Source organism: Eleutherodactylus coqui, chromosome 9 (assembly GCF_035609145.1).
Source record: "Eleutherodactylus coqui strain aEleCoq1 chromosome 9, aEleCoq1.hap1, whole genome shotgun sequence".
Classification (NCBI taxonomy): Eukaryota; Metazoa; Chordata; class Amphibia; order Anura; family Eleutherodactylidae; genus Eleutherodactylus; species Eleutherodactylus coqui.
In genome coordinates, this window is record NC_089845.1 from 79,322,757 (window position 1) to 79,348,137 (window position 25,381).

Sequence of the window (25,381 nt, forward strand, 5' to 3'; positions counted from 1 at the left end):
CAATGAATCACGCAGTGGACTGCCATTATGTCAGGTATAGCAGATTTTAAATGGGCTATAAATCTACGATAGTGACCAATCATGGATGCAGCTCCGTCGGTTGCACAAGCAAGTACATGTGTTAAAGGAATGTTTTGTTTTTTTTAATTATTCCACTCTTTTGTATATAGAGGAGCCTTTTGTGTCGGTGGTTAAATATCTGGTAAACAACAGTTTCTCCACTACCTCTTCATTCTGATTAATAAAACAAATGTAAGCTAGCAGCAATGCTTCATTGTCTCTAACTGTTGACTTGTCAATTTGCATTACAAATTCTGTGTTCTTTAACACATCCAAAAGCGTTTCTTCCACATCAGCAGCCATCTCATCAATTCTTCTTGATACAGTGTCGATTTCACCATGGCACACATGTCAGGCCCCAGCATAATACTGACAATCTCTTTAACTGCGGGTAACACAAGTGTCTCCCCAATAGTATGAGATTTGCCACATTGCAGTATTAATAAAGAGACTTTATAGAAAGCAAGAAGGCCTTTGTCAGCATTGAGAGCAAATTTTCCAAATAGCTTGCCTACAGTGCTGCGGTTCTCAAACTTTGACTTTAAACCTTGGAAAAATGAAATAGCCTTACCCACTTTGTCTGAATGCATTTTTTCAAGGTGATCACTCAGTTTCGAAGGCTTTTTAGCTTCATTCAAAAGTGCCTTTTTACAAACGAGGCACAAGGGAAGCCGTCTGTTTGTAGGAGAAGGGATGAATCCGTATTTCAAGTATTCATTTGAATATTGATGGCATTTTTATAAAGTATGCTTCAAGAATGCACTGCTTATGTTGCTCTATCATATAATGACGTATGACTTTTATGACTCCATGACTCCGTTACAGATCAATCACACTGGATAACTGAAAGAACAACCTGACCCGCTGTATTCCGTAATGCCACTGATTGGCTGGAACTTTCAATTGTATGGGTCTCTGGGAGTTGTAGTTTACATCACTGTTCTCAAAAGACACTTGGCATCCACTAAAACTACAGCTTCCAGAGACGCGTGAAAGTTTGAAGCGGTTCCAGCCAATCAGCGACATTATGGAATACAGTGGGTTAGATTGTGCTGTAGGTTATCCAGTGTTATGAAGTGTGATTGATCTGTAGCGGAGTCATGGAGTTATAAAAGTAATACATTACTAGGGCACGCAGGCTGCACACAATTCCCATTACATGTAAGTGATTCATATGCAAATAATTGCCTCCGGTTTTGTTGGTTTCGGATTTCACCTATCATTTTCGGACTGATTATCGACGAAAACCGAGGTATCACTACTAATTTTTTTTTTAAATGTAGTTACAAGATGAAAAAATTCAACAAACCAAACAGAGAACGCTCCTTTATGTTCTAACTTCCCACTGCCACTCCTTTTCGTTCCACTACCCCCTTGAGTAGTAACCCCCCCCCAAAGGGAAATAACGCCCACATTGAGAACCACTAATATAGATGACAATGAAAATAAACGGAACAACTTGCGTGTTCGAGGGTTCCCAGTATCTGTCATTACCCCTGATTTGATTCCCACTCCAACTAGCCTTGTTGATGGTTTGCTGGGACATCCTGCTACCACCCACATTGAAATAGATCATGCTCATCCACCATTATGCCCTCCTAGTCCCGATGATAAGCATTGAGGGGGTGTAATCTCATATTCATTTTTATAGAGCGAATGATCTGATCTTACAAAAAAAGTTCAGCCGCAAATGGAATTATCCCATAATGGTTCCTAAATCTCCATTTTACAGAATTTGTCACGCCATACCTTAGCACAACGAGCAGCCTTTAAACCATTATTGGACATATTGCATGAAAGGATTCCACATTGTTGGGACTTTAAGTCTAGCAGACGGAGGTGTCGTCGTGTTTCCTGAGTCTGCTTCTGTTTCTTCAGCACCCACAGGGTTACTGTATCTGGTTCCTCCACCCAGCTGGTGGCGATATGCAATTATCCTATTTAACCTCCCCAGACCTTTCCCAGGATGTCATAGTGTTATTGTGCATTTCCTTGGATGACTGCATTTGAGCTGCTGCAGCTATCCTGTCTACAGCCAGTCCTTTGTGTGTGCTTAGCTGGATGATTTTGTGTGAATCCAGCTTTCTGTGTGTTTTGCTGCTGGTTTCTACACTTTGTTTGCTGTCTGTTTCCGCTATATAGGACCGTATCCTGCTCTCACCTTACATCCACTCCACACTCCTCCATATAATAATAATAATAATAAACTTTATTTGTATAGCGCCAACATATTCCGCAGCGCTTACATAGACAGGGGATACAGAAAGACAAAAGTACAAACATTACAGAACCACGGTTACAAAGTAATCAATTGATGGAAACAATAGGGGTGCGGGTCCTGCTCCAACGAGCTTACATACTACAAGTAATGGGGTGATACAGAAGGTAAAGGGGCTGGGGATATGCACTGTATGGCGAGGTGGAGAGTGAGGGGTGATATACACATAGACAACGGTCAGACATTTAGCCGTGTGACGGCAGAAACAGTATGACTGCAGGAGCGGTTTATGATGGCTAGCAGGGATTGCAGTCAGTAGGTCAGGGAGCATGTTATCAGGCGGAGTACAGAGGGGTTTGTTTAGGGAATTCGGTATGCCTCCCTGAAGAGGTGCGTTTTTAGAGCACGCCTGAAGTTCTGCGAGTCCTGGATTGCTCGGGTAGCCTTTGGTAGTGCGTTCCAGAGGACCGGTGCTGCTCTGGAGAAGTCTTGGAGGCGGGAATGAGAAGTTCGAATTAAAGGGGCGCTCAATCTGGTTTCGTTAGCAGAGCGGAGAGCCCGGGCTGGTTGATGGATTGAGATGAGGGAGGCGATATAGGGGGGCGCTGCACTGTGGAGGGCTTTGTGGATGAAGGTGGCGAGTTTAAATTGAATTCTGTATTTAACGGGCAGCCAGTGCAGTGACCGGCACAGGGCAGAGGCGTCCGAGTAGCGGCTGGACAGGAAGATGAGCCTGGCTGCCGCATTCAGGATGGATTGGAGAGGGTAGAGTCTGGTGCAGGGGAGGCCAATCAGCAACGAGTTGCAATAATCGAGCCGGGAGTGGATGAGGGCAACAGTAAGCGTTTTTAGCGTGTCCACAGTGAGAAAAGAGCGGATTCTTGTGATGTTCTTGAGGTGCAGCTGACATGTTCGGGCCAGAGATTGGATGTAGGGGGTAAAAGAGAGATAAGAATCAAATATGACTCCAAGGCAGCGGGCATGTTGTCTAGGAGTTATGGTGGCGCCACACACTGAGATGGAGATGTCAGGAGGAGGTCGGTTAGTGAAGGGTGGAAATACCAGCAGGTCAGTTTTAGAGACGTTTAGTTTTAGGTAGAGAGAGGACATGGTGTTAGAGTCAGCGGACAGACAGTTAGTGATGTTTTGGAGTAAAGGTGCAGAGATGTCATGAGAAGAGGTGTATAGCTGGATGTCATCAGCATACAGGTGGTATTGGAGGCCAAATCTCCTGATGGTTTGTCCAATAGGGGCTGTGTAGATAGAGAAAAGAAGGGGGCCGAGGACAGAGCCCTGGGGGACCCCAACAGCAAGGGGAAGAGGAGGGGAGGTAGAGCCAGCAAAGGAGACACTGAAAGAGCGGTCAGATAGGTAGGAAGAGAACCAGGAGAGGGCAGTATCCTTTAGGCCAATGGAGCGTAGCATACTGAGGAGGAGTTTGTGGTCAACAGTGTCAAATGCTGCGGAGAGGTCGAGGAGGATCAGCAGGGAGGCGTTTGAGGCGTGAGCCAGGGTTGCCGTGGTATACATCGGATGGCTCGGGTCCTGGGGGGGGGGGGGCGCTTCATCCAGGGCATGTTTGAGAGCGGTGTTGTAGTGAGCGGCAGCCAGGTTGGGGCAGGTAAGGAGAGAGATGGGGGACAGAGAGGACTGTAGGGATTCAGCAAAGTTCTGGGTGTGAATGGCCTTAAGGTTCCTGTAGGTACTGTAGGTACGTGGGTCTGGAGAGATGTTAGGGAGCGTGACAGAGAAAGAGAGGAGGTTAAGAGCGGGAGAGGGGAGTTAGTGAAGTTGGCAGCAGAGCAGAGCCAGAGGAAGACCAGATCCAGAGTATTGCCATCCCTGTGAGTGGGAGAGGCTGTGAGTTGAGAGAGACCAAGGGAGGAGGTGAGTGAAAGAAGCTGAGAGGCAGATGGGGAGTTGGGGTCATTAGTGGGGATGTTAAAATCACCTAAGATGAGGGTTGGAATTTCACAGGATAGGAAGTGGGGGAGCCAGGCAGCAAACTGGTCCAAAAACAGGCGAGCAGCACCTGGGGGGCGATAGATAACTGCTACTCGCATGGACAGCGGGCGGAAAAGCCGTAGCATATGTACTTCAAATGATGGAAAAGTGAGTGAGGGTACAGGGGGGATGACCTGGTAGGTGCATTTCGGGGAGAGAAGAGCACCTACTCGTCCGCCACGCCTGTCATCTGGTCTCGGGGTATGGGAGAACTGCAGGCCAGTGTAGGACAGTGCAGCAGGGGAGGTTGTGTCAGACTGCTGTATCCACGTTTCTGTGAGAGCTAGCAGATTTAAAGATTTAGCAGTAAAAAAGTCGTGGATAGTGGGGAGTTTATTACATGCTGACTGGCAGTTCCACAGTGCACATTTAAAGGAGTCAGGGGAGGGTATGCATGGGCTAGCAGTTGGGCTTGGGGATTTTATTAGTGAGCCCGGTAGGGGGTAATAGCTAGGAGCAGTGGAGGGTGGGCCAGGATTGGGAGAGATATCCCCAGCAGCTAGTAACAGCAGAATAGTTAGGGTTAGCAGATGATTAGGAGATTTATGAGGAAGACTGTTATTTTTGTTAGTGGCATTAGGGGGTTTGAGGCTAAGCAAGAAGGTAAAGAGTGCATGTGAGCTGTGCATACGTGAGGACAGGAAAGAGGGGCTAATGTGAATAGAGTGCCCCAGAGGTTGGCACTTGAAAGAAGTTCTGAAACTGAGAGCAAGAATGAGAACAGAAGTGACAACATTAGCGATAGCTTTTAAGTGTAAAGCATTAAGGCAGAGTTTGTGGCCTACCTGTCGCCTACCCTGTCGAACTGCCATGATGGAACTGTATCATACTTTCTCAGCTCATACTTTAATACAGCTCATTCGCGTGGCAGCCACCCGCGTGGCATGCAAGCTTACACTGATATTATAGTGAAAGTTTAAGGTACGACTAGGAAACAGCTGGGAGTGGCTAATCAGGTTCCAATTGACTAGCCAGCTGACTTTAGCATTGCAAACCTAATGACCAAAAGGGGGGGGCGGAGTGAAATGTATTACTCTCCTTAGATAAGGAAAGCATCTCTGCAAGGATGGGTGAAAGATGCCATTTGGGGGAGGTGGATGGCAGAGGTGACTAAAAGTAAAGTTTCATTTACCGATGCAAACAGATGAAATGCAAAATACACAATTCACAGCAAGCAAGCAGCACAGAGGATTTAAGCAGAGGGAGATAGTTGGAGTTCAGCTTGGAGTGGGATGGTGCAGAAATGAACATACTGATGCAAACAGATGAAATGCAAAATACACAATTCACAGCAAGCAAGCAGCACAGAGGATTTAAGCAGAGGGAGATAGTTGGAGTTCAGCTTGGAGTGGGATGGTGCAGAAATGAACATACTGATGCAAACAGATGAAATGCAAAATACACAATTCACAGCAAGCAAGCAGCACAGAAGATTTAAGCAGAGGGAGATAGTTGGAGTTCAGCTTGGAGTGGGATGGTGCAGAAATGAACATACTGATGCAAACAGATGAAATGCAAAATACACAATTCACAGCAAGCAAGCAGCACAGAAGATTTAAGCAGAGGGAGATAGTTGGAGTTCAGCTTGGAGTGGGATGGAGCAGAAATATCTGCTCGGATTGGTGCAACTGACTCTGGATTGCTGTCTTTACCAAGTAGGTAGGGAAGATTAGGAGTCAGGGATAGAAAAGGCAGCCTGGACCTCCCCACCTTCAGGGGTATCACCAGGTAAGGGACATTTTAGCTAATCTAAGTTTAGGATCAGGTCCCTTCTTGTCCATTGTACTGACCTTCAGCCTGTGTGCAGTCTTCACCTCAGAGTCAGCTGTCTATCCTGCTGGGTGGTTTCACTTGGCAGGCCAACACAGTGGGTTCACAATCACATTATTACAGACTTTCCCTGATGGATTGACAATCAGAACACTCCATCACCCTCAAATCACCAGATGTAATGTCAACCTGGGACATGAACACTTTGCAGAGTCTTACCACTATATGAACTGTGAACTGGACTCAAAACTCGCCAGCAGGCGGACTCAGGGGGAACTGTAGAACCGCGAAACGGACTTCATATTCGCCAACAGGCAAACTCAGGAGAACTTAGACCGAATCGCAGGACAGAGAGACAGACTACATACTCGTCGGCAGACACAAATCTACATCTGATAAACGTTCAAAAAACGCACCAAGCATACAATACTAGGTATTAGTTCATATTTTGGCCAAGATACTTAAGCCCGCAAGCCCACTTCAAGGGTCCTCGTCTCGCGTGTCTCTACACTAACAAGACCGCTAACCCCAGGAAACCTCCCTGCAATGCGGGGCAATTTTCTCAATAGGGATGACCCCATGCTGGAACCTAGGGACCTACCTCGTTGTAAATGATAAAGGACCCCAGCAAGACACATTTCACACCACACATACCAAGAGCCACACAGGCAGGAACATGACACTGTTCACACTGAACATCCTGAATGCTGCACAGACACCGCATATCCAACCACATGAACAGACATGGAGGAGCATGACACTGCCGACAATGAACAAACAGAAAAAAAGGCCAGCAGCCTCTAGCAGAGGAGCTGGTATATATGAAGAACTGATCTTGGGGATTGGCTGGCTGGAGCAATTCACACCCAGCCAGCTCAATCAACAACACCTCTGAAGCTATGCTGCTGACAACTCATGTAGTATAACAGATCCCATCAGCGAACCCTAACACCGGATGACCTAGCTCAATTCCTATGGAGCCTAGTTCTTTTGTCTGAAAACTTGACCACATTCAATCCTGTCTCTCAACACCAGGGAATCAAGCCAATAGCACTACCCAACCTGTGGCAGCTCCCCATGAAGGGTGCCTTCCACATAGCCCACGAAACAGAGCCCAATGTGGAAATGAACTGTACCTCTGCCTCTGGAGAGTGCCTGCACAGTTTAATCAGACCAGTGAGTGTATTCCGACTCTCATTGAAATAGTCTGACATTGAACTCTGACCTTAATAATTTTCCTCCCCTTTTCCAAGTAATCCAGGACTAACACCAGGAATGTCTTATCCCTGTGTTCTTAATAGTTTTGCTGCTCTTGTTGCACCTCGTTAACTTTCTTGCATCTCACTCTAAATGTTTCCCTTCCTCTTTTATACTACATCAGCTTGAGCTCTTGCTTTCATTGCCAGCTAATCATACCCTTTCAATCATATGGGTTGCTGGGGAGCACACTCCACTTCGATGAGTACTGTACTTGCCACTTCCCTTCCATAGGTACTGGACTTATTACAGGTGCTCATAGTGCCTTGTGGTTCATTGCTTATATTAAGATAGTCCTAAAAGCAGTACACTTCATTCTGCCATTATTGTTATTGCTAACGTTTTGTCTTCTTATTTAGAGCCTTCTTTCTTTCTCTCTGCCGTCTTGGAGTCCAATAATACTCTATATGTATAGACGGCCCTCGGGATTTTTTTTTTATTCTTCCACATCTTTTCCAAACAGAGGAGAAGCAGGAGTATTATAGATAAGAGCTGTATAAAGCAAACAAAAACGAGTGCGCATGCTGTATTGTAAGTGTGCTGTTTCTTAAGTGTGTGACTTGCGATTAATGGACAGCGCACAGAGTGCAACTCTCCCTATTTTATTTGTGTTTTATACAAAGTTTTAGTAATGGTTTAGCTTATACATTATAGGTATTTTGTTTTTTTTTCTTCCCTAGATATAAAGTACATTGCACTGAGGGGGTATATTGAGTGGTCATGTTTAGAGATGAGCGAGCCTTAGCCGAGTATCTCCCCGCTCGGCTCTAAAGATTCGGGGGCCGGTGGGGGACGGGAGCTGCGGGGGAGAGCGGGGATGAACGGAGGGGAGATCTTTCTCTCCCTCTGTCCCCCCCGCTCCCCACCGCAACTCACCTGTCACCCGCGCCGGCCCCCGAATCTTTAGAGACGAGCGGGGAGATACTCGACTAAGGCACTACTCGCTCAAGTAATGTGCCTTAGCGAGTATACTCGCTCATCTCTAGTCATGTTGTTTAACATTTTTACATTTAAAAACACATTTAGTTGGCTTGTGGGTTCAGTCTTTATTGCCTCACACATTGAAAATAAATGTAACCATTACACACTAAAAAGGGAAAGCACTGTAAATAGTTAAAGGGGTTGTCCCGCGAAAGCAAGTGGGGTTCAGCACTTCTGTATGGCCATATTAATGCACTTTGTAATGTACATCGTGCATTAATTATGAGCCATACAGAAGTTATTCACTTACCTGTTCCGTTGCTAGCGTCCTCGTCTCCATGGAGCCGTCTAATTTCAGCGTCTCATCGCCCGATTAGACGCGCTTGCGCAGTCCAGTCTTCTCCCTTCTGAATGGGGCCGCTCGTGCCGGAGAGCTGCTCCTCGTAGCTCCGCCCCGTCACGTGTGCCGATTCCAGCCAATCAGGAGGCTGGAATCGGCAATGGAACGCACAGAGCCCACGGTGCACCATGGGAGAAGACCTGCGGTCCACCGTGGGTGAAGATCCCGGCGGCCATCTTCGCAAGGTAAGTAAGAAGTCACCGGAGCGCGGGGATTCGGGTAAGTACTATCCGTTTTTTTTTTTTAAACCCCTGCATCGGGTTTGTCTCGCGCCGAACGGGGGGGCTATTGAAAAAAACAAAAACCCGTTTCGGCGCGGGACAACCCCTTTAACTGTAAATTTAGTTGGAACAACTGGTGTTAGGTAGCTGCTGCCAAAGCAAATAGGATAATGGGTGCATTAAAAAAAGAGGTATAGGGGCACATGACGAGAACATTGTTCTTCTTTTTTACAAAATACTGGTCAGACCACGTATTGAATATTGTGTACAGTTTTGGGCACCGGTACTCAAGAAGGACCAATCAGAGCTTGAACAGGTTCAAAGGCAATTAAAGTAATAAACAAAATGGGCGGACTACAATACCCAGAGAGGTTATAAAATTTGGGGTTATTTAGTTTAGAAAAAAGACATCTGATGGGAGATCTAATTACTATGCATAAATATATCAGGGGACAATACTGAGATCTCTGTCATCATCTATTTATATCAAGGACTGTGACTGCAACAAGGGGGCGCCCTCTACGTCTAGAGGAAAGAAAGTTTCTACGCCAACATAGAAGAGGATTCTTTACTGTAAGAGTAGTTAGACAATGACATTCTCTGCCTGAGGACGTGGGATGACATACTCACTAAGAGAGTTCAAGAGGGTCCTGTATGCCTTTCTTGAGTGTAACTATATTACATGTTATTGCTTCAGCCAATCACAATCAGAGCTACCAACAGGCGGGGTTTTTAAATCTCCGGCTGCTGATAGTTCAGAACTACAGAACCAGAGACAGCTGCAGAAGCCGCGGCTGAGCCCTGGCAGGTGATTATTTTTTTGTTTGTTTTTTTTTACACTATTTTAAATGGCTTTTCAGGGAAGGGCTTATGAAGCCCGTCCCTGAAAAGCCATTGACGCCTGCTGGTAGCTCTGATTGTGATTGACTGAAGCGCTCAGCCAATCACAATCAGAGCTACCAGCAGGCGGGGATCTTGAATCACCGGCTGTTGATAGCTGAGAGCTACAGAGACGGGGACAGCGGCAGAGGCTGCTGAGCTCCGACAGGTGAGGTTTTTTCTTATACACTATTTTAACAGGCTTTTAGGGAGGGGCTTATGAAGCCCTTCTCTGAAAAGCCATTGATGGCTGCCAGGGCTCAGCGGCGACTTCTGCTGCTGTCCCTGGCTCTGTAGCGCTGCTGAGCTATCAGCAGCCAGGGATTTAAAATCACCCCTGCTGGTAGCTCTGATTGTGATTGGCTTAAGCGCTCAGCCAATCACAATCAGAGCTACCAGCAGGCGGGGATTTTAAATCCCCGGCTGCTGATAGCTGAGAGCTACAGAGCAGGGGACAGTGGCAGAGGTTGTCACTGAGCCCCGGCAAGTGAGTATTTCTTTTTTGTACACTATTTTAACAGGCTTTTCAGAGAGGGGCTTATGAAGCCCTTCCCTGAAAAGCCATTGATGGCTGCCGGGGCTCAGCGGCGACTTCTGCCGCTGTCCCCGCTCTGTAGCGCTGCTGAGCTATCAGCAGCCGGGAAGCGCTCAGGCAATCACAATTAGAGCTACCAGCAGGCGGGGATTTTAAATCCCCAGCTGCTGATAGCTGAGAACTACAGAGCCAGGCACAGCGCCAGAAGTCACTGCTGAGCCCAGGCAGCTGAAGGGAGGAGAGTATGCTTTTATTTTTTTTTACACTACTTTTCTTGGATTTTCAGGGAAGGGCTTATGTTTAAAGCCCTTCCCTGAAATCCAATGACGGGGTTTCGGCAGCAGAATTCTCTACCGCAGCTGTCATGTGTGACAGCTGCGGTTAATTGAAGAATTCCTCTGTTGCATCTGCCACAGATGTGGCAGATGTAGCAGCAGGGAATTCTTTGGTTTTTTTTACACTAAAATGTTTCTTTTTCAGAGAAGGGCTTATATGTAAAGCCCTTGCCTGAAAAGAATGCAGGGGGCCGGCAGAGCATTGCTTTCAATGGAGCCGCTGGCAACAGTCGCGGCTCCATTGACAACAAGCACGCAGCTGCATTCACACGTGTTTTTGCTCGTACCTACGTGCGCGCGTATGTACGCACCTAAGTACGCACAAAAACACGCTCGTGTGAATCCACCCTTAGTTATACAACTGACCCAGCAGGACCACTTTGCGACACATGCTGGATCCAGCAGACAGGGATTATAGCTTTTGTCTTCCCTGGCACCTGCAGTCATCTTGACTATATCATGGTGCAGCCCGGCGTACTTCCTTGGGTAGCCTTCTCAGGCTGCTTTCACACGGCCGAGAAAATCGCGCAAGATTTGTGCATTGTGAGTGATTGTTTTCCCACATTGCATTTCGGTGCAAGAAAAAATCATGGCATGTCCTATGTTTGGGGCCAGCAAAAAACCCTTGGCGTACAAGCTGCACGCGTCTGTGATGTGAAAACAAAACACTTACCAATCCTGAAAGCCGTGACAAAGGATGGCTACTTCCCTGAAGTAATGCAAAGCATTTTTGCCACAAAAGCACTTTGCGTCCGCGGAGAAATTGCAGGTCCCCGAGTTTCACGCCCCCATATCGTGTTCACTTATGTGAATTTAGCCTCACACATAGGCAATATATAATCTGGTCGGATTATACCCCTGTTTCCTGCACCCTGATCCCTTAGTCCATCTCTAAAGGCTCTTGGTCTTGGAAGCTTAACAAATCCCTTCTACTCGATACTGTGTGTGTGGCTGCTCTAACACAGACCATTGAACACTTTATTACAGACCATACATCTGACTCTACCTCTCCTATTATACAATGGGAAACCCTTAAATGTGTTCTTCCGGGGGTAAAAAACCTCAAATAAAATATGGCACCCACCTGAAAAGTGAAAAAGCCCACTTCCTAAAGTGAGCCCTGCAAAAAAGAGCACGTTAGAATTGGCTCACAAACAGGCACTCTCAACCCTTCTTCTTAGGGATTTACAGTCTGATTACCTTCAGGTCAGACGTCTTTCGGACTCTGCACTTAAGCAGACTCCGCAGGTAGGAAATATGGTTTTATTGAGTTTACAGAATGGCTCAGAGGCCTTATTTTCATATAACCCATAAACATTAAGGTATTGCTTGCAGCATATAACCCTAATTACTGTTTTCCATTTTTTGGTCATTTCTTCTTAGAAATGGATTCATCTATTTATTGGGCTTGTTGAACCCTAGACGTTGATTCAAGATCCTTGTTCATTGTCATTTATATTTGCTTATGCCCGCCTGTGGTATGTTTTACTCTGTTGGTACCAATATATTTAGCTTCTATTCTCTGTATATTTGAAAATCAATAAACCTTTAAATTTGAAATATTATAGGAACAGATCTGCTGTGCTATTAGGCTAAATGGCACCAAACTATATTGTGCCTTTTGGCTAATGGCGCCTGAAATAGAATACAGCAGATTTAGAGGGGAAGTGTTATATCTGCTGCATTCATTCTCTACAGCTGTCATTCACTGGTTAGGGAATCGAACATAAAACAGGGCAGAAAGCCTGAACAATAGTGAAGAATGATGACTGGCACCCAGGTAGGGGGGGTTGCGGATCCTAACAATGCAAATTTACATGCTTTTCAAAGTCTGAGAAAAGCTCGATAACAAATCTTATGGGCACTGCCACTGATCTGTGAAAATCCAGCAGCTGTTAGGTCAAGATAAGTCAGAAATAGAGGAGCAGAATATCAAATGACTTCACACAACATATTGTAAAATATCTATTTGTAGGTATAATGCAACATTCAAAGGCTAAAGACACTTGTGGATTATTGTAGTGTCAAATCAATGACGTGGCCTACGTATACTTACCTACTTACTTCTAGTATGGCAGGGTAGAAGTAAGTGACCTTCAGTAAAAGTTATGAACTGTTTAGGAAGAGTTTTCCTTAAGCACAATCACTATTTTCAGATACTTTGTGTGGCCTACATACCAGTTCCAAGTGCATGGTGGGTATTACAAAAGGCAATCCTCGTGAGAAGTGTTGAAATCCTCTCAATATACAGTTAGTCTGCCAGGCTACTAAGTGTAGTATTCCTGGCATATGGAACTTTATGGCACCAGCAAACATCCCTAGTATCTAGTAAGGTACAGTATCTTCTAAATTAATTTCAACACATGCCCTCATTCGCTGCCCGTGAAAGTTGATTGTGTATGAAACATTAATAGTTAAACTATAGGGTCTTATATAAGAGTGTAAGTGGCTATGAAGAGATAGCAGCTTGTGTCAGTCTCTCTCCCTCCCCGTGCTGCTATATTTATCATGATATGTGGCCATAAATGGCTTGGACTGGGGCTCTGACATTCCACTGACACCAGGCATCGTTTTTGCCCTGGACTCCAATGTCCAGTTCCTAGTACTGGTCTCTTAAGTCTCATTGCAGGATTCTGGATTTTTCCCTTTTTCTTCATAGATTTTACACAAACTTTAAGACTACTTCCTGGACTGAGGTAAGTGTGACCTTTTAAATATGACACACTTGTCTCCTATGCAATCATTACCTTTAATGGCTGCTGGGATCTACAGTAACACACTGAATATCTGGTGACATTAACCTGGGACACTGAGGTCCATCTGAATTATGTAGTTTTACTTGAGAATGAGCTCATCCATACTAAAAATTTGTTAACAAGTTGGAACTAAATGTCTCTGTGTTGATAACTTTGTGCAGAGCTTCATTGTGCCGCTAACTGTGTGTTTTGTGTTTTTGTGAATAACCCTGTGGTTTGAGGGTATTTATCAAAAAACCTAGAATTAATTATACTTCTATTCAAACTGAAGATTTACATAGTATTTTTGGATAGGTCCTATTATATTATTTTTACTGGTTACCTTTAGTATATAAAATATATATTGGAGATTCATAACAGGATGAGTTTCCAGGCGTGATATCTCATTTTGATTTAGTAAACTTGAATGGCTTTTTTAATAAGCTACAGAATAGGAGGCACTCAAGGGCTTGTAAATTATATCGTAAAATATCTTCTTTCAAATACAAAGATATGGTTTTGAATTGAGGGGGTGGAAATACTGTAGCCAATAGTTTAAATTAATTCCACTGGGCTGTGAGCAGAAGCTGAGGGTGTTCCAGGCTGATGAATGTGTGATATTATTGGATATGAGAATATAACACTTATATTCAATAACATATTGCCTTAATTAAGATAGCACAGTGCTTTTACTTTACTGATCTATGGGAACACTAGAAACAGGTATCTTGAATACATTGTACATATTCTGCATCAGTCCTCCAGGCAACCTCTATTTATGGCTGAACTTCAATGTAAATATCTTAGTCTTTATGGTACGTTCACACCTAGCGGTAATGCTACGGATTGTCCACAGTGGAAAATTCTGCGGCAAAATCCACAGGATTTCCGCATAAAAAACAGAGTCAAAATTTGCACCAACTGATTTCGGCCTGCCGCTCCTCTCACCTCTCTATAAGCCCATCACTGCAGCTCACGGACCAGCCCCCACTGACGCGTACATCTCTGACCTGCCAACCATTACTACGTGCTGTGGCCAGAAATGCTGCGAATATTGTAGTGGAATTTTCCACTGCGGAAAATCCGCAGCATTTCTGCTATGTGTGAACATACCCTTAAAGAGAAGTTGATTGAATAAGTATACCTGCTACTTGTCCACTAAAGACAGCCCATATTTATATGTCCTATCAAAGCATTTGGACATCATGAGGGTCGCCTATCAAGGACTTCCATAATGCCCAAATGCTTTGATAAGACTCCTAAGTTGTAACTTTGATGATGACCCTTCCACTTAGAGATTAATGGCCTCTTCTCATTCTTGGATATTTAGGAATGGTTCTTTCAGACTAAGCATGCTGTTGTTGACTACTAGCGAATGACAGCCCAGTAGAGCAGGAGAGGGGAGATCCTACAACATTCAGGTTGTCCATATACAAATTGTGGGCTTTGGCCATTTCCTGTGACCTTCCCATATAAATGTATGCTTGGAGCTAACATGGAGATTTTTTTACCCCTAACGGTAGATCTCTGAAAGATGGGTTTAGTTCAGCTTTTATTAAGAAAAGGTTTAAGAAAGATCATAGATACAACTAATATTTCTCTTGGCATTGTGAGGTAGTATAACAAGAATAAAGGTGTTGTTGACAAGAGATTTCTGCATGTTGGAACTATAAAGTGATGTCATCTTTTGTATTTGGCCAATAATTTATATTCCAAGAGTAATATTAGTAGTAATTAATAGTAGTTATATAATTTACTTGACTGTGAAAATAAGTCATGCCTAGACATGACTATTAGGTCATACAATTAACATTTGACTAGAATAGAAGAAATAACATCACAGGCCCAAATATTGGTAATGTTGGCGTATAAACTGAATGAGCACTACATTAGGAACACCTACTCAATAATGGTTTGGTCTACTTTTTTGGGTGACTGCAGTTTTCAGACATTGAGGAGCGGATTCCACAAGGTGGCAAACATCCTCCATACTGAACTCAACCCATGTCCACTGCACCAGTTCGTGCATATTTTGCGAATAAGCAGGAGCAGATCTCACAGCCCTTTTTCAGTATATCACAAACATGTTCAATGGGGTTACAGTCCAGTGAGTTTGAGAGCCAAGGAGAACTTATTGTAATATTCCTCCAGCCACTCCCTAGTGATTGGAGCTCAATTACATTGAGCTTTGTCCTGTTGAAAGATGGCATTGTGGTCAAGGAAGACCTAAAGATATGGGTGCAGATGGTCAGCTATCAGGTCTTTTTAGCATTTAGCATTCCAGGATTGTTGCATGATGAGCAATGGTGCTAGGCTATGCCAGGAAAATGCTACCCAGATCATGACAACACTACCACCAGCCTGTTGAACCCCAACACCTGTGGATTATAGTTTCATGCTGTTTATGTCAGATGCGGACCTGGCCATCCCTATAGTTTCGCAGGAAATGGGACTCATAGTAACATAGGATGTAAGGCTGAATGAAGACAATGTCCATCTAGTCCAGCCTGTCTATCCTCCTGTGTTGATCCAGAGGAAGGCAAAAAATCCCAAGGCCAGAAGCCAATTAGCCCTTTTGGGGAAAAAATTCCTTCCCGACTCCCTAATGGCAATCAGACTGTTCCCTGGATCAACCCCTAATAGTTCCTACCTTCCTATATACCCGGATTGACAATTAACCTAAGATTTATATCCTATAATGTCCTTCTTCTCCAGAAAGACATCAAGTCCCCTTTTAAACTCCTCTATGGATTTTGCCATCACCACTTCCTCCGGTAGAGAGTTCCACAGTCTAACTGCTCTTACCGTAAAGAATCCCCTTCTATGCTGGTGATGAAACCTACTTTCCTCTAATCGTAGCGGATGTCCTCTTGTTACCGTCGTGGTCCTGGGTGAAAACAGATCTTGGGAGAGAGCCTTGTATTGTCCCCTCATGTACTTATACATGGTTATTTGGTCGCCTCTTAACCTTCTTTTTTCCAGAGTAAATAGTCCCAATTTGGATAGCCTCTCTTGGTATTCCAGTCCCGTCATTCCATGTGTTAGTTTAGTTGCCCTTCTTTGAATCCCCTCAAGCACTGTGACATCTTTCCTGAGCACTGGTGACCAGAATTGTATGCAGTATTCCATGTGAGGCCTGACAAGTGCCTTATATAATGGAAGGATAATGTTCTCATCCTTCGCCCCTATACCTCTTTTAATGCACCCTAAGACTTTATTTGCCTTTGCAGCAGCTGACTGGCATTGGTTACTCCAGTTTAGTCTATTATCCACTAATACCCCCAGATCCTTTTCCATATCACTTTTCCCTAGTGGTACCCCATTAAGTGAATATTGGTGACATCCGTTTCTCCTGCCCATGTGCATAGTCTTACATTTTTCAACATTGAACTTCATTTGCCATTTTCCTGCCCAAGCCCCCAGCTTATCGAGGTCCGTTTGTAGCCGCACATTGTCCTCCGTTGCATTAATTATATTGTATAATTTTGTGTCATCTGCAAATATTGATATTTTGCTGTGCAGCCCCTCTATCAGGTCATTGATAAATATGTTGAACAGAGTGGGGCCTAATACTGAACCCTGTGGCACCCCGCTAGCGACTGTGGTCCAATCAGAGTACGAACCATTTATTACCACCCTCTGCTTTCTATCATTGAGCCAATTTTTTACCCACTTACACACGTTTTTGTCCAGTCCGAGCTGCCTCATTTTGTATATTAGCCTATTATGTGGCACGGTGTCAAAGGCTTTAGAGAAGTCCAGATATACGAGATCAATAGATTCTCCCTGGTCCAGCTTAGAGCTTACTTCATCGTAGAAACTGATCAGACTTGTCTGACATGAGCGACCCTTCATGAATCCATGCTGGTGAGGAGTTATTCCCTTATTCTCCTTGAGGTACTCATCGATGGAGTCTCTCAGAATCCCCTCGAAAATTTTTCCCGTTACTGAAGTGAGACTTACTGGCCTGTAGTTACCAGGCTAATTTTTGCTCCCTTTTTTGTAAATTGGAACCACGTTGGCAATGCGCCAATCCAATGGTACTACACCGGTCTCATCACTCTGGACGACCTCCTGCAATGTGCCTAAGGCCCATTGACATATTTTCCTGGGCCTATGTAAGTCTTTATTGGTAATGACTCGGGGTTATCAGAGGCACCCTCATTGGACTTTGCTTATTGAACCCCAGTCAATACAAGGTGCACTGCATGGTCATTGTTGAAATTTAACTTCCCCACTGTTGTTACTGCTGGGTCAGTTGGCCCACTGTGGCACATTGCTGAGATATCAGACGTGCCACCTGATGCTTGCCTCTAGGATCAACCACACATGGCCTGCTGCTGTGTTATCTTCGGTTGAATAGATAGTGAAGCGACCCAGGTAGGAAATGATTCTTATAAAAAAAAAGTTCTTGGTAGGAGAACTCCCCTTTGGGAAATTAAACCTGTCTATATATGAAATGACAGTACAGCAAAGCCAGATAACATCAATTGTGCAGAGAAGACGTGACCACAATAGAGCTATTAGAGTGGATAAACTGGTAGTAAAGCGTGACTGGATAGCTGTAAGAAACATGCATATGCAGAGACATTAGCTTGACTTCTATGTTTATTGATAATATCAGCTTAGACTTGTTTCGAAGCAATAATGCCTCTTTCTCAGTATTGCTGGAGGCACATGTGAGGAGCAATTCGAAGCATTTAGACGTGTGTATGTTTGCAGAAGAGAAGTAGAGATTTCTACTTCTGAGATCTAAGGAAGAGGCTATTATCCATATCAATGGAGGGAGGGATGACCAGACTCAGACTCACGTATTTTGGCCATGTAATGCACGCAGAGTCGCTAGAAAAATCTATAATGCCTGACAGGTCAGTGGCAAAAGACGACCTGACTGCCAAAGGACACGATTGGTGATACTGTCAGAGCTGATACTGGCATGGATATCACACAACTGAAAGAAGCAGTGCAAAACCAAAAAAGATGGAGGGAGCGACTAAATGGCTAACAACAATAACAAATGCATATGTTTCATACAACTATCAGGTCGCGCCTTACTCCCAGTATTTTCACCTTAATAGTTGTATCTTCTGTCTGATGTATGTCCATGATGCAACCAGTCTTGGTACACTCTTCATATTGTGGTTGAGAAACAGCCAACAAGTTCATCTGTTTCAGAAATACTGGTGCCACACCTCTGGGCTCCAACAATCTGCCCACAGTCAGTAATGCAAGTCACCATGTTCACCCATGATTGACAAATGTTGCCTTCAGAGGAGAACTCAACACATTATCTAATAGCAGGTAAATGCGTGGCCATCATGTGCTACCTCACTACTGATCACAAGATGCCACACACAAGCTGTTCCTAATGCAGTGATCATTCAGTGTATTAAACAGTGAGAACGAGTTCACAAATGACCACATACAGATTCATATGTCTGGCTTAGATTGCCAAAATTGATGACCATTCAATGATTAGTCCCTTCTCATACCTCCTGGCTATTATCAAGTTCAAAATATACATATCACTTCTGTAATATTGTGACTCACAAGCTGCTTCGAGATATCTACTTACTGAAGGTGACTAGAAACTTTCCATAGGCTAAAAAAAAAATTACTCTCACCCAATGCTTCTTAACACATGAGAATGTTAGAAGTCTTAGCAAACCTCTATGAACTGTGTCTGGGAAACCAAAGCTGATAGCCATAGTTCTTCCTTAACGTTGTAACAAACTATCAGAATAGGGAAGACATCAGTTCTTGTGATGGGTTTAGATCAGAGGTGATAGCCTAGGTTAGATACAGTACATGGTAACTGCATCCAGCTGTTCTCTGCTCCAAGCGCCCGGCTGTTGTACAACCGAGCGCTCAGAGCAAAGGATGTAGAAGACAAGCGGGGCATCCCCGCTTATCTTCTGCATCAAGCTGTTTTTTACACGGAGCGCCCGGCTGTTATGCAGCCGAGCACTCCGTGCCAGGTATAGAGAACAGAGCTGGACCGCTCTGTTCTTCATACCCAGCCTGTCATCAGGGAGGTGGATACAGCTGAGACAATAGTATCAGCTGTATTCCGTTGTGAATCCCTGATAAGGCTCATCGTTGTCTTTCAGCACGCTTAACGAAAAATGCACGATGTCAGTGCAGTTACACACAACGATTATCGCTCAAAAGACGGCTTTTGAACAAATTTTTGACTGTTTAAATTTTTTGTGCCATGATCGTAAGTTCTTCCCTATTCACAAGATAGGGTATACAGCAGTCGTACCTCCACTTTGCCACTCCATTCTCTTCAGTGGGATAGTGGTTGATAGTTTAAAGGGGTTGTCCCGCGCCAAAACGTTTTTTGTTTTTTTTTCAACCCCCCCCCCCCCCGTTCGGCGCGAGACAACCCCGATGCAGGGGTTAAAAAAGAACACCGGAGAGTGCTTACCTGAATCCCCGCGCTCCGGTGACTTCTTACTTACCTGCTGAAGATGGCCACCGGGATCTTCTCCCTCGGTGGACCGCAGGGCTTCTGTGCGGTCCATTGCCGATTCCAGCCTCCTGATTGGCTGGAATCGGCACGTGACGGGGCGGAGCTACACGGAGTCGGCATCCTGCACGAGCGGCCCCATTGAGAAAACAAGAAGACCCGGACTGCGCAAACTCGGCTAATTTGGCCATTAGACGGCGAAAATTAGTCGGCTCCATGGAAACGAGGACGCTAGCAACGGAGCAGGTAAGTGAAAAACTTCTTATAACTTCTGTATGGCTCATAATTAATGCACAATGTACATTACAAAGTGCATTAATATGGCCATACAGAAGTGTATAGACCCACTTGCTGCCGCGGGACAACCCCTTTAAGTGCTCAGCGGCCCTATTGAAGTGAATGGAGCAGCAACATGCATTTGCAGCTGCTGCTTTCTACTTTATTGGCTCAATGGGGTCTTAGCAGTCGGACCTTCACAGATCTGCATGGCATTCTCTGTCCTGTGGATAGAGGATAACTTGCAATCATGGCACAACCCATTTAAAATATCTAACCCACGGAAGCCACATATTTCAGACAAAGAAAGTTTTCCTCCTTATGAATCATCTATCAAAGGGATTTTCTAACCTATAACAATTAGGGCCACTATATTACATTGTGTTGTGTTTAGTCATGTAGAGCAATGTGGCCCTTATTCTTATAGGTGGTTGATCCCCTTTAATGATTTGAGCATAAGATGCACGGTTACATTGCCTCGTGAAAGTATTCACCCCTTGTCATTTTTTCTGTTTTATCACATTATAACATACAATTAACATGGAGTTTAAATTTAGATTTTATGTAAAGGATCTGACAAAATAGTCCAAATTGTTACAATGGAATGAAAAAAATATCTTAACAAATAAAAACTGAAAAGTTGGGAGTACATATGTATCTACCACCTTTGCTATGAAACCCCTAACAAGGTCTGGTCCAACCAATTAGCTTCAGAAGTCACATAATTAGTTGAATAAGGTCCCCCTGTGTGTAGTCAAAGTTCACATGATCTGTCACATGTCAGCATAAATATACTTGTTCTGTTCTGAAAGGCCACTGAGTCTGCAGCTCCAGTAAGCAAGCGACATGAAGACCAAAGAGCTCTCCAAACAGATCAGGGACAAAGTTGTGGGGAAGAATAAATTGGGGTCAGGTTATAAAAAAAAATGTCTAAAACTTTGAAGATCCCACAGGGCACCATCAATTCCATTAAACACAATAGAAAGAGTATGGCATGAGTATAAGCCTGACAGAAGAAGGTTGTCCACCAGAACTCACTAGGCAAGAAGGACGCTAATTAGAGATTTAATACAGACACCAACAATAACTTTAAAGAGCTCCAAAGATCCACAGCAGAAATGGAAGTATTTGTCCATAGGACCATAAGAAAACATGTTCACTAAACAATTTGTGGTAGACAACCTGACACGTGGAAGAAGGTCCTCTGGTCAGATGAGGCTAAAAGCGAACTTTTTGGCCATCATAGGAAACACTTTGTGTGATGCAAACCCTTCACCCAAAGAACACCATTCCCACAGTGATGCATGGTGGTGGCAGTATCATGCTCTTGGGATGTCTTTCATTAATTGGGACTGGAAAACTGGTCAGGATCGAAGGAAAAATGAATGGCAATAAATACAAAGCAATCCTTGAGGAAAACCTGTTTGTTTGCCAGAGACTTAAGACTGGGACAGAGATTCACCTTCCAGCAGGACAATATCACAACATACAGCTAAAACTAGACTGGAAGGGTCTAAGGGGAAACATTTAAAGGGAATCTGTCATCTCCCTAAGAACTATAAACTAAGTTATGGTGCTGTCAGGGAATATGACCGCTTTCTGTGTGATGTATTTTTTGTATTCCCCCACCGCTTGGTTTCTGCGGTGCTCACTGCTGAAGGCGAGGCGGAACACGAAAATTACCTCTTTTCAGAATCCCGCACACGCACTCTACCCTAGACTTGCATGGGAAAGAGCGTGCACTGGACTCTGAGAAGAGTCAGATTTTTGTGCTCCACATGGACTTAAGCGGTGGGAAACAGGGAACGGGTGAGTATAAAAAATACATCACTTAACTCCCTGTCACTTCCCCTAACAGCCCCAAGAGTTAGTTCATGTTGTTATAGTGTAGGGAAGTGACAGGTTACCTTTAAATGTCTTGGAATGGCCTAGTTAAAAAACTGACCTCAAGCCAATTTTAAAAATGTGGCATGACTTATTGACTGCTGTACACCAACACAAAATGGCAAAAATCCCAGTGTCTAGATTTGCTTAGCTAATAGAAACATACTCCAAGAGATTTACATCTGTAATTGAAGTAAAAGGTGGCTCCACAAAGTATTAATTTTTAGAGAGTGAATACTTAATCACTCTGTTTTTATCTTAATTATTGTTTATGTCACAGAAAAAGTATTTTGCACTTTCAAAGTGGTAGCCATGTTATGTAATTCAAATGATACAAACCCCACAAAAAAAACATTTAATTTCTAGGGTGTGATGGAAAGAGGAAAAACACCAAGGAGGCGATTACTTTCACAAGGCTCTGTATATTATAACTGTAGCTGCCTTTGTTAGTGCTCCCTGCTCAATCCCTACCTACTTTCAGTGATAGAGATAGCAAAAAGGTAGAGGAAGTTATACAGGATAGATCAGAGTCTGGAGACTCGGAGGAGAAGCATCCTAGTCTTCAAGGAGGGCAGATTAGATAGCAAATACAAGATCACAGTGGAGGGGCAATTGCTCTGCTCCTCCACCCAGCCTCAGTGTCTATTAGCACCAGGGAGTAGAGATCTCATACAGTCTGGTACTGTTAGCACAGACAGTCCGGAGCTTGGAAACCTTTTCCGTGAAATATATGAGTACCTCATACGTTGCTCAAGCTAGCAGGGGTGAGGATGAGGGAACATGCACTAATTTAGTTTGACTACAGTGTTTTTATGCAGTAAGGCCCCCTGCACACGGACGGAAATTCTGCGGCAGGATTTCCCGCAGAATTTCCGCCCGTGGAAGCTGTGGAGGCTCGCAATGCCCCGCACAGAAATATCACTCCCCGCCCACCGGCTCCGATCCGCACATGCGCCGGCTGCCCAGCAGCCAGCATATGAAAGATCCGGAGCCGCGGGAGCAGGTGAGTGCCGCGCTGGTCTCTGCAGGGGCTCGGGACGGGTCCCGCTGCGAGAATTCTCGCAGCGGGATCCGACCCGGCCGTCTGCAGGCGGCCTAACACTCGGTTCTTTGAAGCTAGTTATTGTACAAGTGATCCAGGTTGTTAAGCTACTGTATATTATATGTACTGTATGGCAAACGTTTACCCTCGTCTTGTTACTCAGGCTTGGTTTCAGAGCTACACGCTGTACGGCCAATTTTAGCCTTGGCAAGCACAAAAGTCATGAGCATATTAAAATATATCTACATGAAGTTATGAAATGAGAAATGACAGTCATTAGTTATACCAGCGGTTGGTGTGCGCTGATATCATGCAGTAATTCAAACTTAGCTAGAAGCCTAAGAGGTTTTACAGTAATGCTGCTCTCTAGGTTTAAGTGATGTCATAAAATAATTCAGAGAGGAACACGCCTGGTGCAACTAGCACATTGTATTAAGCTTGTGCACGGCCTGAGGGAATGGTGTAGGACACAGGGATTCAAACTCCTATGACATGCATCACCCCTCAAGCCATGTAGTAAACACAAAAGTGTTTAGGACTTCCACCCAGAATGTGAAAATTCCTATATACTAATAAACTTGAGGGTGGAGCCATAAAACACGTTAATGTTATACATCTCAATATAAATTATTTCTTATAACTAAAGACCCATTTACACGAAGCGATGATCGCGCAAAAATCGCTCAAACGTCTGTGTGAGTGACAGTTTTGAGCGATCATCTTTGCATAATTCTAAGTAGCTAATTAGCTACTTAAGAGTTATGCAGGCAGATCGGGATACCGCTGCGATAGCTCGGAGAACAATGCAGTTGTTTTGAATAGACAAACAGCTGCATTGTTCTAGGCGCTTTAAGCTAGTGTCCCGCTGAGAACTGCGAGCGGGATACCAGCTGAAAGAATGCTATCATCACTGCCCACTGAGATATCACTGTGCGGCGCTGATAAGTGTCATCGCTCATTTCTAGCTGGCTAGAAATGAAGGATGAACGAACAGTGCACGATGGCTGCACGTTTAAACGCAACAATCTTTTGAGAGATAATCGTTGTGTCTAAAAGGGCCTTTAAATATTTGCATTCTTCAATTTTATTGTAACAGTCAATTTTGCTACAGAATCTTTCTCTGTGGGTTGTTACTGTTCAATTAGTTTCTCAGCAAGTGACAACTAATTGGTCCACTTTGACGACAAGTTTAGATGTTAAACGGGATGAATGTTGGGCAAACGATTCTCCACACTTGTCCCTGTGTGACCTCTCTCCTGTGCTCCTGCACGGGAGCTAGCATCGCTGGCTCGCTCACAGAGCGGCCAGCAGGAGGGCGTGGTCGCTGCAGGAGATTTCTCTCCTTATGCTCCCCTGCCCCTCTCCATTGACAACGTAGCAGCCCTTGAGTACTGGACGACTGCTATTTACCCTGAACGATGAGCGATCTGCTCATCCTCGGACAATGGGCAGATCGCTGATCACTCAGTGTAAATAGCGGCCATTCAGTACTGAACGGCCGCTATATTATGTCAATGGAGAGAGGCGGGGGAGCAACAGGAGTGAAATCTCCTGCAGCATTCCCGCTGAGAGCTAACGATACTAGCTCCCATGCAGGTGCACGGGAGCTAATATGTGCGGGGACGAGTATCAGCATTGTTTGCCCGAAATCCGTCCCGTCTAAAAGGGCCTTAACAGTCACTTCATTATCACAGTACATCTGTGAAAGTGACCAGTGGTCTTCAATTGCTGAGAAACTAATTTAAATTCCAACAAAATCCCTAGAAATGTAATAGTAGGACCTGCTGTCACTTTTAGAATATGGCTGCTACAACAAAATAGAGAATGTCCGTCCCTGGAGGATGGTCTTATTTCCAAATAGGATTAGTTATTTTTTACTTTTACTATAGTTGCCTTTATTTATTGTCCCAGTTAGGGTGTTTTCACATCTGCGGTGTCAGGTGCCGCTTTCCTGCTATGTTCGGCCGAATGGACAGAACTGAACTGTGCCGAACTGACCCTGTTGGGGTCCGTTTACTTTCTACTCAGCTGCCCTACTGTATGCCGGAAGAAAAAGTGCTGCTGGATCTGCAATGGAACCTCCGATCAGAGGTTTCAATGCAGATGTGAAACCACCCTAACCTGGTCCTCTCATACATGAACGCAGCAAAGTGCCGCGATTATACTTTCACTTTTGGCCACTACTCCCTGCGGCCAACATTGTGTTTTAGCGCACCCCATCATTGTGATGGTTGATGAGGTGCACTAAATGGCCAAAGATAGAGCAGACAGCACTCGGAAATCACCGCGCTGGAAAGCGCTATCCAGCGCCACGATTGAGTGTATGTCTACAAGGTCCTATTGATTTAAATGGGAGCATTATACCGCGATTA

The 25,381-nt window shown here is 44.5% G+C and overlaps 1 protein-coding gene across 1 annotated transcript in view; it reads left to right on the forward strand.

Annotated features, from left to right (window-relative positions):
• The first annotated feature begins 13,165 nt into the window (after positions 1-13,165).
• MYOM1 (myomesin 1) overlaps positions 13,166-25,381 on the forward strand; it is a 102,482-nt gene continuing 90,266 nt past the window's right edge. Inside the window, exon 1 of the mRNA XM_066579605.1 lies at positions 13,166-13,296. The gene's annotated coding sequence lies outside the window, so the exon portion shown is untranslated. The remainder of the gene's footprint in view (positions 13,297-25,381) is intronic.